Below are 12468 nucleotides of genomic sequence, written 5' to 3' on the forward strand. Positions count from 1 at the left end.
GCTTGATCAGCCAACTTGCGTGACCTAAACCCCATAGAGAATCGATGGGATATTGTCAGGAGGCAGATGAGAAACACTAGACCCAAAAATACAGACGAGCTGAAAGTCACTATCAACGCAACCTGGGCTTCAATAACACCTCAGCAGTGCCACAGGCTGATCGCCTCCATGCCACACTGCATTGATGCAGTAATTCGTGGTAAAGGAGCCCCAACCAAGTATTGAGTGTATAAATGAACATACTTTTCAGTAGTTGGACATTTCTGTATTGTAAATCCTTTGTTGACTGATCTTAGGAAATATTCTAATAATTTGAGATACTGGATTTCTGATTTTCATAAGCTATAAGCCATAATGATCAAAATTAAAACAAAAAAAGGCATGAAATATTCCACTTTACGTGTAATGAAGACAGAATATATGAACATTTACCTTTTTGAATTAAATTACAAAAAAATTAACTTTTTCATGATATTCTAATTGTTTGAGATGCACTAGTATCTCTCTCTCTCTCTCTCTCTCTGTCTCTCACAAACATGCACACACATCAGCCATAACATTAAAACCACTGATAGGTGAAGGGAATACCTATGAGTATCTCTTTAGACTGTTTCACCTGTCTAAAAATCTTATTCTCTTAAAATTCTAAAGGTAGTGACAGTTAACCCACATCCATTCTGGCCACAGCGGACACTCTACCACATCACCGCTTCACCGCTGCCACAGCATGACAACAGGAATGTGGGTCTTGGTACAATGACAACATTAAACATAAAAATTCACAAATAATTCCTGAATTATTTGTTTAAGTTTGAGGATAATGATGGTAACAGTTTGTAATAGCTCGATTCATTTTCACAGTGCTTGCAAAACCTAATTTATGTTTTTTCTCTCAGTAAATGCTGAAGCTGAGCAGGGTAAGTGGTGACCAACCAGAAGAGCTGCACTTTTGTTGAAGTTTTACATTACTGCCCACTGACTGTACCAAAGGGCATCAGCACCAATACACTGAATCTCATGTGCGTTGTTACCAGAGTCTGCCATTCTCTTTGAGCAGCGTTCTGTTATACAGTGGTGCTTGAAAGTTTGTGAACCCTTTAGAATTTTCTATATTTCTGCATAAATATGACCTAGAACATCATCAGATTTTCACACAAGTCCTACGAGTAGATAAAGAGAACCCAGTTAAACAAATGAGACAAAAATATTATACTTGGTCATTTATTTATTAAAGAAAATGATCCAATATTACATATCTGTGAGTGGCAAAAGTATGTGAACCTCTAGGATTAGCAGTTAATTTGAAGGTGAAATTAGAGTCAGGTGTTTTCAATCAATGGGATGACAATCAGGTGTGAGTGGGCACCCTGTTTTATTCAAAGAACAGAGATCTATCAAAGTCTGATCTTCACAACACGTTTGTGGAAGTGTATCATGGCACAAACAAAGGAGATTTCTGAGGACCTCAGAAAAAGCGTTGTTGATGCTCATCAGGCTGGAAAAGGTTACAAAACCATCTCTAAAGAGTTTGGACTCCACCAATCCACAGTCAGACAGATTGTGTACAAATGGAGGAAATTCAAGACCATTGTTACCCTCCCCAGGAGTGGGCAACCAACAAAGATCACTCCAAGAGCAAGGCGTGTAATAGTCGGCGAGGTCACAGAGGACCCCAGGGTAACTTCTAAGCAACTGAAGGCCTCTCTCACATTGGCTAATGTTAATGTTCATGAGTCCACCATCAGGAGAACACTGAACAATAATGGTGTGCATGGCAGGGTTGCAAGGAGAAAGCCACTGTTGTCCAAAAAGAACATTGCCGCTCGTCTGCAGTTTGCTAAAGATCACATGGACAAGCCAGAAGGCTATTGGAAAAATGTTTTGTGGATGGATGAGACCAAAATAGAACTTTTTGGTTTAAATGAGAAGTGTTATGTTTGGAGAAAGGAAACACTGCATTCCAGCATAAGAACCTTATCCCATCTGTGAAACATGGTGGTGGTAGTATCATGGTTTGGGCCTGTTTTGCTGCATCTGGGCCAGGACAGCTTGCCATCATCGATGGAACAATGAATTCTGAATTATACCAGTGAATTGTAAAGGAAAATGTCAGGATATCTGTCCATGAACTGAATCTCAAGAGAAGGTGGGTCATGCAGCAAGACAACGACCCTAAGCACACAAGTCGTTCTACCAAAGAATGGTTAAAGAAGAATAAAGTTAATGTTTTGGAATGGCCAAGTCAAAGTCCTGACCTTAATCCAATCGAAATGTTGTGGAAGGACCTGAAGAGAGTAGTTCATGTGAGGAAACCCACCAACATCCCAGAGTGGAAGCTGTTCTGTATGGAGGAATGGGCTAAAATTGCTCCAAGGCGGTGTGCAGGACTGATCAACAGTTACCGGAAACTTTTAGTTGCAGTTATTGCTGCACAAGGGGGTCACACCAGATACTGAAAGCAAAGGTTCACATACTTTTGCCACTCACAGATATGTAATATTGGATCATTTTCCTCAATAAATAAATGATCAAGTATAATATTTTTGTCTCATTTGTTTAACTGGGTTCTCTTTATCTACTTTTAGGACTTGTGTGAAAATCTGATATTGTTTTAGGTTATATTTATGCAGGAATATAGAAAATTCTAAAGGGTTCACAAACTTTCAAGCACCACTGTAAACTCCAAAAATTAAATGTTTTTTTCCCCACTTTTTTTCTGTATGTTCTTAAATGGAACATAAATGAAAGAAATAAAAGCATAGCGAATGAATGGCTAGGCCCAACTATCCACTTAAGCCATGAAAGATAATTGTGTAATATGTGCAGTTTTAGATAAGTAGTTATAGCATGGGCGGCACGGTGGTATAATGTATTGGTTAGCACTGTCGCTGCACAGCAAGAAGGTTCTGGGTTTGAGCCCAATGGCTGACAGGGGCCTTTCTGTGTGGAGTTTGCATGTGGTCCCCTTGTCTGTATGAGTTTCCTCTGGGTGCTCTGGTTTTCCCCTCCCCACAGTTGGGCTAATTGGTGGCTCTAAATTGACTGAGTGTAAATGGTTGTTTGTCTCTATGTGTCAGCCCTGTGATGACCTGGTAACTTATCCAGGCTGTACCCCACCTTTTGACCATAGTCAGCTGGGATCCATCTATCCACTCAGGAGCTCTGCTAATAAACTCATCTCATTATCTCTAGCCGCTTTATCCTGTTCTACAGGGTCGCAGGCAAGACTACGGGCGAAAGGCGGGGTACACCCTGGACAAGTCGCCAGGTCATCACAGGGCTGACACATAGACACAGACAACCATTCACACTCACATTCACACCTACGGTCAATTTAGAGTCACCAGTTAACCTAACCTGCATGTCTTTGGACTGTGGGGGAAACCGGAGCACCCGGAGGAAACCCACGCAGACATGGGGAGAACATGCAAACTCCGCACAGAAAGGCCCTCGCCGGCCACGGGGCTTGAACCCGGACCTTCTTGCTGTGAGGCGACAGCGCTAACCACTACACCACTGTGCCGCCCCGCTAATAAACTACTGTAAATATTTAGAGTTATTTTCTGTAAAATTAAGATTTCTTTTTACAGTGCAGTTGCTGAACTTTAGCCTGCTCCTTCTGCTCTTCCCTAGTTTCTAGGGAAGAATTACAGTAGTGGTTTCCCATTGCCTTCTACTGGATTAGTCATAATTAGTGGATTAGTCTTTTGATTACATTCATTATGTCTTATATTAAATATAGTTAGTTTTTTTTTTTTTCTTTTTTATCAGACATCTAATTTTTGGGTTTGTTTACCTGACATGTTTCGACGTACAACTTCCGTCTTCCTCAGAGTGTCACCGGATGTTATTGGTGACGCATCTTTCATCAGCTGCTGTTTCTGAAGGCGTGGCCTTCCAGGTAAACAAACCCAAAAATTAGATGTCTGATAAAAAAGAAAAAAAAAAAAAAACTAACTAGTGGATTAGTCTACTGGGTGGCATGGTGGTTAGCACTATCGCCTCACAGCAAGAAGGTTCTGGGTTCGAGCCTGGCGGGGGCCTTTCTGTGGCGAGTTTGCATGTTCTCCCGGTCGGTGTGAGTTTCCTCCGGGTGCTCTGGTTTCCCCCACAGTTCAAAGACATGCAGTTAAGTTAATGTGGGGCAGCCTTGGGCTGAAGTGCCCTTGGGCAAGGTACCTAACCCCTGACTGCTCCCCAGGTGCTGTAGTTTGGCTGCCCACTGCTCTGGGTGTGTGTGCGTGTGTTCACTGCTTCAGATGGGTTAAATGCAGAGGATGAATCTCACTGTGCTTGAAGTGTGCATGTGACAAATAAAGGTTTCTTATTATTATAATAGAGGTTTTCTCCTTTCAAATCATTCACATGTAGATTCACACCTATGGGCAATTTAGCAGGGGTGTAGCTAGGATTTTTCAAAGGGGGGGGGGGGGGGGGGGTGACACACTAACTGGCAGCCTGAGTACATTATGTAACAAAAAAGAATTACCACTGCTAGTTTTAGGTAGCTTAGAAACCGGCTCTTCCATTATTGCTGTTTCTTCCACATTTTCTTGATGTTGCGTTCTAGAAACGGCACTAAAACTTAGCTTCAAAGCCACAAAATGCAACTTTGATGGAAAAAAATATCTAATAAATTGCTTACCTCTCTTCACGTCGAAAAAGGGAGGAAAGTTTCGCTTGTTTTGACATGGCGAATTATTAACACAAGAGGAAATACTCGTAATTCTCAACTAAAAAGACTGTAGCTACACTGGCAGCTTGACCATGCTTTCTAGTGCGATTGTGTTGCGCTTGCGCAGGACTGTGTCAGTCCTGCGCGCCTTGGCTCGTGCATCTGAAGGCGCGCCTCGGGTTTGGCGCGCGCCTAACAAGCTCCGGCTCGCGCGCTGTTAACAAAGAACACCTGTCTTTAATCAATGAACTATGTTTGGGCTGTTTAAGGACTGCGCCAATGCAAGGATGATGCGAAGTATTACGCCACATCTAGTGTGCCTTACTGAGCCTTGATCCCTGTCCTTGTTGACCTCCTGGTTTTTTGACTCCTGTTTCTCGTCCCTTGATCTTGTATAGTTTTGCCTCTGATATTCTGTCCACACCTCAATCGACCTCCTGCCTGTTTCTTCAATTACGACTTTGCCTGCTGTTTTGGACTGTTTGCCTGTTGTGTGCGTTTCACGCACTTTATGCTCATATTGCACTGTGTATTATTTAACATATCTGCACTTACATCCGCCTCTCCTGCACACACTCTGACAAACTGGGTTTTCATGGCCAAACCACAGGAAGTCCATACAAGGTTATAGAAACTCTAATGAGGCTGAGGTGACAATCTAGTTTAAAAAAAATGTTAGAAAAATTACAGTGGGCACTTTTCTAATATTCTTATGCAGCTATTGAAAAAATGTATGGTTTGACGGGGGGGGGGGGGTCATGGGCACCCCCCCCAACTACGCCCCTGTTTAGAGTAGCTCATAGTAGCATTTCTGACACGGTGATCAGCAGCACGGGAGCACCACAGGGCAGGGGACTGCGCTCTCTCCAGTTCTGTTCACTCTCTATACATCAGACTTCAAATACAACTCGGAGTCTTGCCACATGCAGAAGTTCTCGGACGATACTAAAATTGTGGGATGTGTTCATGATGGACAGGAGGAGGAGTACAGGAGCCTGCTACAGGACTTTGTATTGTGGGGTAAATCCAACCTCTTGCAGCTGAACATTGGTAAAACAAAAGAAATGCTTGTGGGCTTTAGAAGGTCCAGGCCAACTCTGCAACCGATCTCTATTGAGGGGGTCGATGTGGAGATGGTCAGTACCTACAAATACCCGGGCGTCAGGGGTGAAAGTAAGCCGGTCCTGGCCAGTCTGGCATACCACTAAAAGATTTGGCTGTACCGGAAAGAAAAATATACTCGTCTCGTCTCGTCTTCTTCCGCTTATCCGGGACCGGGTCGCGGAGGCAGCAGTCTAAGCATGGAAGCCCAAACTTCCCTTTCCCCAGACACCTCGGCCAGCTCCTCGGGAAGAACACCGAGGCGTTCCCAGGCCAGCCGAGAGACATAGTCCCTCCAGCGTGTCCTGGGTCTTCCCCGGGGCCTCCTCCCGGGGGGACATGCCTGGAACACCTCCCCAGGGAGGCGTCCAGGAGGCATCCGAAAAAGATGCCCGAGCCACCTCAGCTGGTTCCTCTCGATGTGGAGGAGCAGCGGCTCTACTCCGAGCTCCTCCCGAGTGACTGTGCTTCTCACCCTATTTCTAAGGGAACGCCCAGCCACCCTGCGAAGGAAACTCATTTCAGCCGCTTGTATCCGCGATCTTGTTCTTTCTGTCATTACCCAAAGCTCATGACCATAGGTGAGAGTTGGAACGTAGATCGACCGGTAAATTGAGAGCTTCGCCTTTTGGCTCAGCTCCTTCTTCACCACGACGGACCGGTAAAGCGACCGCATCACTGCGGAGGCTGCACCGATCCGCCTGTCGATCTCACGCTCCATCCTTCCCTCACTCGTGAACAAGATCCCGAGATACTTAAACTCCTCCACTTGAGGCAGGACTTCTCCACCAACCTGGAGAGGGCAAGCCACCCTTTTCCGGTCGAGAACCATGGCCTCGGACTTGGAGGTGCTGATTCTCATCCCAGCCGCTTCACACTCGACTGCAAACCGCCCCAGTGCATGCTGAAGGTCCTGGTTTGAAGAAGCCAACAGGACAACATCATCCGCAAAAAGCAGAGATGAAATCCTGTGGTTCCCAAACAGGATTCCTTCCGGCCCCTGGCTGCGCCTAGAAATTCTGTCCATAAAAATTATGAACAGAACCGGTGACAAAGGGCAACCCTGCCGGAGTCCAACATGCACTGGGAACAGGTCTGACTTACTGCCGGCAATGCGAACCAGACTCCTGCTCCGTTCGTACAGGGACCGGACAGCCCTTAGCAAAGAGCCCCGAACCCCATACTCCCGAAGCACCCCCCACAGAATACCATGGGGGACACGGTCGAATGCCTTCTCCAGATCCACAAAGCACATGTGGACTGGTTGGGCAAACTCCCATGAACCCTCGAGCACCCTATGAAGGGTATAGAGCTGGTCCAGTGTTCCGCGACCAGGACGAAAACCGCATTGTTCCTCCTGGATCCGAGGTTCGACTATTGGTCGAATTCTCCTCTCCAGTACCCTGGAGTAAACTTTCCCTGGGAGGCTGAGAAGTGTGATTCCCCTATAATTGGAGCACACTCTCCGGTCCCCTTTCTTAAAAAGAGGGACCACCACCCCAGTCTGCCACTCCAGAGGCACTGTCCCCGACCGCCACGCGATGTTGCAGAGGCGTGTCAACCAAGACAGCCCCACAACATCCAGAGACTTGAGATACTCAGGGCGGATCTCATCCACCCCCGGTGCCTTGCCACCGAGGAGCTTGCAAACCACCTCAGTGACTTCGGCTTGGGTAATGGACGAGTCCACCTCTGAGTCATCAGCCTCAGTCTCCTCAGTGGAAGACATGACGGTGGGATTGAGGAGATCCTCAAAGTATTCCTTCCACCGCCCGACAATGTCCCCAGTCGAGGTCAACAGCTCCCCACCCGCACTGTAAACAGTGTTGGCAGAGTACTGCTTCCCCCTCCTGAGGCGCCGGACGGTTTGCCAGAATTTCTTCGAGGCCGACCGATAGTCCTTCTCCATGGCCTCCCCGAACTCCTCCCAGTTCCGAGTTTTTGCCTCCGCAACTGCCCGAGCTGCAGCACGCCTGGCCTGCCGATACCCGTCGGCTGCCTCAGGAGTCCCGGAGGTCAACATGGCCCGATAGGCAGCGCTCGAAACTAACGGTGTCCCGACGTCCCGGGGACCATAAAAAATGTCATCGGGACACAAAATTATCATATCTGGGACAATCCCGGGACAATGGGAAAAAAATAGATCTAGAAAAAAAGTTCTACATTAAAGGTGCAGTACAAGATTTTGGAATAACGGTTCCCGCAAGCCATATTTTGACAAGAAACACTCCCACCCCCCGCGTCTCCACCCCTCCTCCCCCTTATAAAGCCTGAGAAAGTCCGGCTTTATAATGGGTGTCTATTGCGTTACACACCAGTGGAGCTCGTTAAGTTAGAGTGTAAAGAGCTTGGAAAAATAGCTCAAACTTTCTCATTTAAACTGTGTTTTCAGCCCCAATTTTCACTCCACACACACAATTTTCTCAAAAGTAGTAGCCACACTTGTCCTGATTCACACAATGTGTCTACCTGAGCGATAGGACTTACAGTTTTTGAATGAGAAGCCTGAAAGTAACGAGAGCACAGCCGCGCAGCCTCATAGACTCCCATTATAAACGTGGCAGAAAAGTCACTCGTTTTTAACTCGCTCTAGTGACCTCATTTTTTACACTACAGACAAAAAAATTACATCCGTGTGTTCAGGAGAGCCTTGTGGCGCTCACTGTGAAAGAATTTTGTGAATATCTCCTTCCGTTTTCGTGTAAATCCCCGTTGTTTGGAAGGAGCGCACTGAGAGAATCCTGCGCTCTGTGTGACACTGCTCGCTCTCACACACACACAGAAGGGCCGGGCTAGTCGCGGGCTTCAGTCTGATTGACGTGTCAGTATCCAATCATTTTGAGGTGGTACCTCGATATGATTGGATGGCGTTTTTCCTTTATTTTACACTGTAGACTGGATTAAAATATTTCGTTTTTTGGGTCAAACCTTCTATTGTACTGCTTGCAACATGGGTGTGCATTTCATCCATTGATGGTATGGCTGATGGCTTTCAAAACATCTCTGAATGGGGCAACAGGTATATTACATAAAAATGGATAACGGTAATGGTGAAAATGATAAGTTGGCCTTATAAGTGCCAACAGATATTCAAGGTATAAGTAGATGAAATGAACATAAAAGGGGTCTTATTTTCAACTAAAGTGTACTGCAGATGTAGGGAGTTGAAACATTTTCTGAATGAGCTAGTTGGCCCCTTTTAAATAAACGGGTATCTATTCGTACAGTGAGATCGCCAAAGTTTAATAAACTGAAAATGCAATAACTGTAATTTTGAAGTAGATGATGTATTGGACATGTGTCACTTGTGTTTTGTGACTTATTGTAAAAATGATATAAAGGGTTCAAAATCGTATAGTTACAAATATAATAATAACTTCATATGATAATATTAACCGCTGGTTATTTCAGAGAGGAAAAAAATGGGGACACTATTGCTTCCATTCGGGACAATACAACACAGAATTCGGGACCACTGGGGGACACAAAGAAAAAAAGTTAATTTCAAGCCCTGCCGATAGGACTCCTTCTTCAGCTTGACGGCATCCCTTACTTCCGGTGTCCACCACCGGGTTCGGGGATTGCCGCCACGACAGGCACCGGAGACCTTGCGGCCACAGCTCTGAACAGCTGCATCCACAATGGAGGTAGAGAACATGGTCCACTCAGACTCAATGTCCCCCACCTCCCTCGGAAGCTGGGAAAAGCTCTCCTGGAGGTGGGAGTTAAAGACCTCCCCAACAGAGTGCTCGGCCAGACGTTCCCAGCAGACCCTCACCATACGTTTGGGCCTGCCAGGTCTGTCCAGCTTCCTCCTCCGCCAGCGGATCCAACTCACCACCAGGTGGTGATCAGTTGACAGCTCAGCCCCTCTCTTCACCCGAGTGTCCAAGACATAGGGCCGGAGATCAGATGAAACGACTACAAAGTCGATCATCGACCTCCGACCTAAGGTGTCCTGGTGCCACGTGCACTTATGGACACCCCTATGCTCGAACATGGTGTTCGTTATGGACAAACCGTGACTAGCACAGAAGTCCAATAACAAAACACCACTCGGGTTCAGATCGGGGAGGCCGTTCCTCCCAACCACGCCCCTCCAGGTGTCACTGTCGTCGCCCACGTGAGCATTGAAGTCCCCCAGTAGCACAATGGAGTCCCCAGTCTGAGCACCCCTCAGTACCTCTCCCAGGGACTCCAAGAAGGCCGGATACTCTATACTGCTATTTGGCCCGTAGGCACAAACAACAGCAAGAGCCCTCTCCCCAATCCGAAGGCGCAGAGAGGCGACCCTCTCGTTCACTGGGGTAAACTCCAACACATGGCGGCTGAGCTGGGGAGCTATAAGCAAGCCCACACCAGCCCGCCGCCGCTCACCATGGGCGACTCCAGAGAAGTGGAAAGTCCAGCCCCTCTCGAGGAGCTGGGTTCCAGAGCCCAAGCTATGCGTAGAGGTGAGCCCGACTATCTCTAGCCGGTACCTCTCAACCTCCCGCACAAGCTCAGGCTCCTTCCCCCCCAGCGAAGTGACATTCCATGTCCCAACAGCCAGCCGCTGTGTCCGGGGATCAGGTCGTCGAGGCCCCTGCCTTCGACTGCCACCCAATCCACATTGCACCAAACCCCTACTGCTACCTCTGTGGGTGGTGAACCCACAGAGGTAGTGAGAAAAATATACTGTCTCTGAAAAAAAAATGCACTTTCAGTATAACACACCTGCTAACGTCTCATCTCATCTCATTATCTCTAGCCGCTTTATCCTTCTACAGGGTCGCAGGCAAGCTGGAGCCTATCCCAGCCGACTACGGGCGAAAGGCGGGGTACACCCTGGACAAGTCGCCAGGTCATCACAGGGCTGACACATAGACAACCATTCACACTCACACCTACAGTCAATTTAGAGTCACCAGTTAACCTAACCTGCATGTCTTTGGACTGTGGGGGAAACCGGAGCACCCAGAGGAAACCCACGCGGACACAGGGAGAACATGCAAACTCCACACAGAAAGGCCCTCGCCGGCCACGGGGCTCGAACCCGGACCTTCTTGCTGTGAGGCGACAGCGCTAACCACTACACCACCGTGCCGCCCTAAAAGCAACACATTTTCCTCAATATACATTGCATATAACTCGTTCTGACCTGTCTCTGAATTATGTCTGAAGTGAATTCCTTCCGTGTTTCACTCGACAGACAATGTGCGAGATAATGCGCGTAGCCCACTGCTTAACCATCTTGCACCAAAGTGCGCAGCTGGTATCCAAAGTGTTTTAGTAGACAGATGTTTGTTGCAAAGTCTCCCAATTATAATCAAAAACTGATACAGGTGGATGAAAGAGTGATAGTATGATAAAAAAGTACTATACTAGTACTACTAAGTGATAAGAAGTCCTAGTGAATGCTTGATAAGTAGACAATAATAAATAATTAGATGTATTTTTCGGCATCCGCTGCGCGTATGCACAATGACTCAAAATAATAGTGCCGGCAAGAAATAAAAGTTACTTTCACCCCTGCTGGGTGGACATCTGGACGACAAGCTGGACTGGACAGTGAACACTGACACCCTCTACAGGAAGGGTCAGAGCAGACTCTACTTCCTGAGGAGGCTTGGGTCCTTCAGGATCTGCTGAAAACTGCTGCTGATGTTCTACCAGTCTGTGGTAGCCAGTGTCCTCTTCTGTGCTGTAGTGTGTTGGGGAGGCAGCATTAAGAAGAGAGACACTGGACGGCTCGACAGGCTGGCGAGGAAAGCTGGCTCTGTGCTGGGAACTGAGCTGGAGTCCCTTACATCAGTGGCAGAGCGAAGGGCCCTGACCAAACTGCTCTCAATCATGGACAATGTTCACCACCCTCTGCACGGTGCCATCATCAGGCAGAGGAGCTTGTTCAGTGGCGGACTGTTGTCCCTGCCCTGCACCATGGATAGATTCAGGAAGTCTTTTGTCCCTCAGGCCATTAGACTGTTCAACTCCTCCTGGCTCAGCAAAAATAAGACTCTGTGACTCTGCTGTACTGAGGACTAGTTACACTGCTCATTTCATGTCCATTGCACTTTTCTGCTGCTAACATAGATGTACATTATATGCATAGGTGGGTATATACAGATATTTGTAGATAAGGTAAAGTACAACATACCGACTTATTATATACTGTACTGTTATAATGTACCTACTTACTTATATATTATACATACTGTTATATATACCAACTTAATATTATATATCGTGCACTATCACATATACTATATGTACTGATATATACTTTAACTATGCCGATCATGTAATATACTATGCTTTTTATCTACCATATTCCACTAAACACACTGCACATGTATGTAACTGTCCACAAAGTATTTGCACTGCTCATTACACGCTTATTTGCACTGTGACTGGTTACTGCACTACCTCACTACCTCCCACACTGAGAGCTGTATCTCATCTCATTATCTCTAGCCGCTTTATCCTGTTTTACAGGGTCGCAGGCAAGCTGGAGCCTATCCCAGCTGACTACGGGCGAAAGGCAGGGTACACCCTGGACAAGTCACCAGGTCATCACAGGGCTGACACATAGACACAGACAACCATTCACGCTCACATTCGCACCTACGGTCAATTTAGAGCCACCAGTTAACCTAACCTGCATGTCTTTGGACTGTGGGGGAAACCGGAGCACCTGGAGGAAACCTATGTGG

This window comes from Neoarius graeffei, chromosome 25, assembly GCF_027579695.1.
Source record: "Neoarius graeffei isolate fNeoGra1 chromosome 25, fNeoGra1.pri, whole genome shotgun sequence".
NCBI lineage: Eukaryota > Metazoa > Chordata > Actinopteri > Siluriformes > Ariidae > Neoarius > Neoarius graeffei.